Source organism: Mandrillus leucophaeus, unplaced genomic scaffold, assembly GCF_000951045.1.
Source record: "Mandrillus leucophaeus isolate KB7577 unplaced genomic scaffold, Mleu.le_1.0 Scaffold201, whole genome shotgun sequence".
Lineage (NCBI taxonomy): Eukaryota > Metazoa > Chordata > Mammalia > Primates > Cercopithecidae > Mandrillus > Mandrillus leucophaeus.
Window position 1 is genome coordinate 729,792 of NW_012102044.1, and position 5,684 is coordinate 735,475.

A 5,684-nucleotide genomic window follows, 5' to 3' on the forward strand; every position below is an offset into this window, starting at 1 on the left:
GCAGTGAGCGCGCGCGGCGTGCGCTCGGAGGCCAAGGGGCCGCGTTTGTGCGCGTCTGTGACGGTGTGTCTGGAGAGAGAGGTGGCCGGCTGTGTGCAAGAGTGTGTGTGCACATGGGGGAGCGGGGTCGGCTATGTGCACGAGTGTGTGTGCACGTGGGGGAGCGGCGACTGGTGTGTGCACGTAGGGGAGCGAGTAGTGTGCGCACTAGTGTGTGTGCATGTGAGGGGGCGGGGACTGGTGTGTGCACTAGTGTGTGTGCACATGGGGCAGCAGGTGGGGGGCCGGGTGTGTCAGGATGTGTGTGCAGGGAGCAGAGAGTGCCGGCTGTGTGCATGTGTGTAGGGGGGAGCACGGACTAGTGTGTCCAGGAGTGTGCGTGCGAATAGCGGGGCCGGGTGTGTGCTTGAGCTCTCTCTCACAAAGGAGAGACAGCCAGCTGTGTGCGCGCCTGTATGCACGGAGAGAGGGGGCCGCTTGTGTGCACGAGTGTCTGTGCACATAAAGGGCCGACTGTGTGTGGGGCTGTGCATGTATGGAGAGCAGGTGTGTGCACAGACGTGTGTATGTGGACACACGGAAGAAAGGTGTGTGTGCGTGCGTGGCACAGAGGCTGCTGCCTCTGCTGGACCCGGTGACCTCCAAGCCCATGCCTGGCCTACACCCAGATTACCAACAATTCTGGGCGTCCTCGGTGCCCACTGGACGCAGCCTGGCCCGGGACTCGGGAGGGAAAGCAGGGACAGGAAAACTCCAGAAACAGTTTCATTGCATGGTGAGCCTGGTGGTCCCCGAGTCCTGGAGACTTAGTCCACCCTGGACGGCCCCGCCACTAGGGCCAGGCCCGAGCACCCCAGCCAAGGGCGGGCTAGGCCAGAGAAGAGTCCAAAGTTCAGGGCCACAGCAGGCGGCAGAGGCTGGTGCGCACCGAGCGTAAGTCTAGGAGGACTTGAGGAGCTGACCAAAGGCCTCTCTGCCTGTGCGGGGTATTCTTACATGACAGCCCGCTTTGCACATTTTATGCTGATTTTGGCCACTCCTGCCCCTCAGGCAAGGCCGCACGCCCTAAAGTTCTGGTCACCTGGCTTCAACTGCTTATAAATTAGCACCCGTTTCTTCTTTGAAGACTACCAGAAACGCTCACTTTCTGCGAGCTGGTTCACACAAATAGGTACTTAGACAACACTGATGTTCCTCAAATGGCCCTATCTTCCTAGCTCCGTTCCTTCTCTTTCACAGGAATTCTTTATGTGTTCCTAAATTTCAGTATTTGAGCCCTGGTGGCAACAATGACACCCTCCCGGCCTCTGGGGACTTCTCCCTGAGACCTGGGGGCTCCAGTTAGGAGGATACACACGTAGGGTACAAGATTGGGGTCTTAAACGTCTTCCCCACAAATTCAGGATTCTGATAAGCCAACAATGTTTATATAGTTGATAACTAATATTATTCAAAGAAATTTCTACACAAAAATCACTGCACTGAGATACTCTGAACGCGCATGAGGCACTGCAACAATGAACGCTCACGGGGCTCTGTGTGACTTAGGAAAAGGGCAAAAAGTTACTCCCTTTTTCCTCTCCATAGCCACATGTTCCACAGAAAGCCTTCGTTTCTCTTAACAAAAGTCAACAGAATTCCCTCTAAAATGTTTGGTTGATGATCCAAATATTTTTAGCCACTGCCTTGTCTTGCAGTCTCTTGATTGGGTTGCTGAAATGCAAACTTCCTAAATAAGCCCATAACCCTAGGAATTTAAGCCATTGGCCTCCCTGTGTCTCCAGAGCCCGGGCTGTTTAGGAGACAAGGTTCTTTTAATGATGCACTCATTCAGGTGTTGACTTGCACCACATGCCAGAGGCGAGGTTCAGCCCTATGGTTGGGGCCAGATACTGTCTTGTTTTGTGCATGTGGGCACCAGATTCAGCTACCGTCCCAAATATTACATGAAAATGGCCTGTGCTGCGTTTTACTAGAAGTGAACGTGTCCTTCCCAGGAAAAGTCTTCATCTCCCAAAAGCTGTGTGTCTGTTCCAGAGTCTCCAGTCATGGTACAAACTCTCCCTGCCAATTCCACACCCCCATTAAACTGTCCTCTTTTTCAGAGAGAGAGAATTTTCTAATCCTGTTTTAATTCTGAATCTGCTGATTACATATCCAGATTGTCTTTTGTTTCCCTCCTCGATGACATTGGTCTTTTCTCCAACCATCTCCTATTTTCTGCCTTCTTCCATCACGATGACAAGAGGCCTTTGGTGGGAGGACAAGCAGGAGGCAGGGACTCATGGAATGTATGGGGAGAGTTAAAAAATAACATTCCTGGATATGGGTAAATGGCATTTTCTTGATCTTTGGTAAAATGTCAATAAAGGCATCTGTAGAAAACTTTGCTCTGTGTATTTGAGTGCATCATAAAACATGGGAAAATCTGTGCACTTTCCCAACCTCCAGGTCTGTCTCGCGTGGCTCTCCTTTGCTCTCACAGATCAATACTCCTAACCCCCCCACCACCCCCAGACACAAAGACATTTTTTTGTGTTTCCTACTCTCCTACTCTCTCCTACTGCATTATTGCTCCTTTTTAAAATTCCCGGTCAAATCTCAAGTTCTCCCTCTTGGAAGGAAGGTCCGCTGTGATCCTGCCACATTAGCATGCTATAATATTATTTCTGTCTTAAAGACTGTCACATTCATTTATAGTCTGAAACCACAGTTCTTTCAAAATCACCCCTTGGATTTGACAAATTCTAGAGGAGCGTATCACCAAATTTATAAAAGTCTAATTTACCCTAATTGACCAATTTTGCCTACTCCTTAGACATATTCTCTTGCTTTGATCTGGAATCTTCTCTGGCTTTTGCGATGAGAGACCCCTTGGCACCTCGGCCATTGACTCTGCAGTTCTCCTGAAGTGTCCCTGCCCTGTGGCTTGCTTCGCTCTGGCTGAGATAATGTCAGGTGATGTTCTGTGGAGTCCCATGATTTCAGGTTGAAAGATATATGTTCTCCTGGCGTCATCTCCTTTCCCCACAGCACCCATCTGTGGTCAGCCCAAGGTGAAGCCAGCACCAGAAGCCTACAGAATAATTTTGTTTGAGAAATGTGGCCTCACATGCAATTGAGTACCTTTGGGCGTTTTTCTGCTGCCTGCCCACGCCTCTTATGGATTCACAGAAGGAACTTAGCGTCCACTGGACACTAATGCTGAGATGATGGGGCGTCACATCACTGTGGATAAGTGATCTGAGCCTCCGTGATGTGCAAATTCCTTTAACTGAGAAATAAGTGGATAAAAATATAGTTTGTTAATAAGAAGACAAAACCACAGTTTTGAAACCCTTGCCTTCCCTGCATTCCTCCCTCCCCAAGCATTTCTGAGCTCCTACTAAGTGCCAGACACAACTCTGGGTGCTGATATTATGCCGATAATAAGAGACTGTCCAGAGTCAAACTGGAGAGACAGATGCACCTGCAATTATAATGGATGTGATCTGGTGGGACAAGCTCATGTTCACGATTGGGAAGGGGGCTATGGAAGCACAGAACAATGATTTCTCCCTGCACACAGTCAGCAACATTTCATGGAGAAGGTGACAACTGAGAGACACTATGACCAGCTGAGTATATACACAGGTGTGTCTGAGAGTGTGTGTGTATGTGCACAAACAGAAACAAATCAGTTTGCACTCCAGCCTAGGCGACAGAGCAAGACTCCCTCTCAAAAGGATTAAAAAAAAAAAAAAAAAGCAATGCAAGCAAGAACCAAGCAGCCAGTCCAGACAGAACCAGGACGTTGAACAGATGCTAGAATTAGTCTGCGCCAGATCTCATCAGAGCCCTGTGCTCCAGACTCACGTCCTGCCTGGGAGCCTTCCAAGGGCTGTGTGTCCTCCAGCCCTTAGTTTTCCCACTCTGGATGGCACCTGCCTCGGCCTCCCAAAATGCTGGGATTATAGGTGCAAGCCACTGCACCCAGTCTGATCTGCTAGTATTTTATTGAAGACTTTTGCATTTATGTTCATGAGAGAGATGACTCTGTAGTTTTCTTTTCTTGCAATGTCTTTGTCTAGTTTTCGTATTATGTTAATGCTGGCCTCACAGAATAAATTAAAACATATTCCTCTGCTTTTATCTTCTGGAAGAGACTGTAGAGAAGTGGTATAATTTATTCCTTAAATGTTTAGTAAAATTTACCAGTGAACCTATCTGAGCCTGGTGCTTTCTGTTATTCATTATTGATTCAATTTCTTTAATAGATTTAGGTCTATTCAAATTGTCTCTTTTTGTGTGAGTTTTGGCAGATTGTGTCTTCCAAGGAATTGGTCCATTTCATATAGGATACCAAATTTGCAGGCACAGAGTTGTTCGTCATATGCCTTTATTACCCCTTTAATGTCCATGAGTTCTATATGAAGTCTAATGGCCCCTCTATCATTTTGGATATGAGCAATTTCTGTCTTCTCTGTTTTTTCCTTAGCCTGGCTAGAAGTTTATGGATTTTATTAATCTTTTCAAAAAACCATCTTTTGGTTTTATTGCTTTTTGCTATTGTTTTCTTGTTTTCATTTCATTGGTTTCTGCTCTAATTCTTATTTCTTTTCTTCTGCTTACATTGAATTTAATTTCTAGTTCACTAAAGTGGAGACTTAGATCATTGATTTTAGATATTTCTTCTTTTCTAATATATGTAGTCAATGCCATAAGTTCTCCTTTAAGCACTGCTTTTGCTGCACTCCACAAATTTTGATAGTTGTATTTTCATTTTCATTTAGGTCAATGAAAGATTTTAAAATTTCTCTTGAAATTTCTACTTAAGCCTATGTCTTATCTACAAGTATGTTGTTTAATCAACAAGTAGTTTGGGATTTTCCAGTGACAACCCGACTTGAAATTTCATACAGAATACCAACAGATCTAGTAATTCCAAGACCATCTTGAAGAACAATAATGTTGAAGGATTTATACTACCAGATTTCAATGCCACATTAAGATAGTGTGGTGATGGCCTACAGATAAATAAATATAGCTAAAGAGATCAATGACACAGAATAGAAAATCCCAAAATAGACTCACATATTATATTTACTTGATTTTCAACAAAGGCATCAATGCCATTAATGAGAAAATAAAAGTCTTTTCAATAAATGGTGCTAGATCTCATATGGAAAAAAAATGAACTTTGATCTCTACCTCACACCAAACCCCCCAAATTAAACTGTATGATATTACATTAATTTTAGCTTTATGAAAGCTAAAATTAGATATTTTGAAGAAAACAGGACCTTAGGATAGGCAAAAATTTTTTAAATAGAGCAAAAATAGCACCAAGTATAAAAGAAAAAATGTATAACTTGGACTTTTTTAAGATTTAAAACTCTTGCTCATCAAAAGCAAGTTTAAAAAATATTCACAGACTAGGGAAATATTTACAACACAAATATCTAACAAAGAAATATCCAGAACAATTAAGAACAACTACAAGTTAATAAATAAAAGAAAACTCAGTTATAAGATTGTCAAAAAGCCTTGAGCTATAGTAAAGAAGAAATCCAAATGGCCAAGAAACATGTGAAAATGTTCTCAGCCTCTTTAGTAATCAGAAAAACGCAAATTAAAGGCATAGGCAAATACCATTTCATACCCATCTGAATGGCTAAAAGGCAAGGGATTGACAACATCAAGTG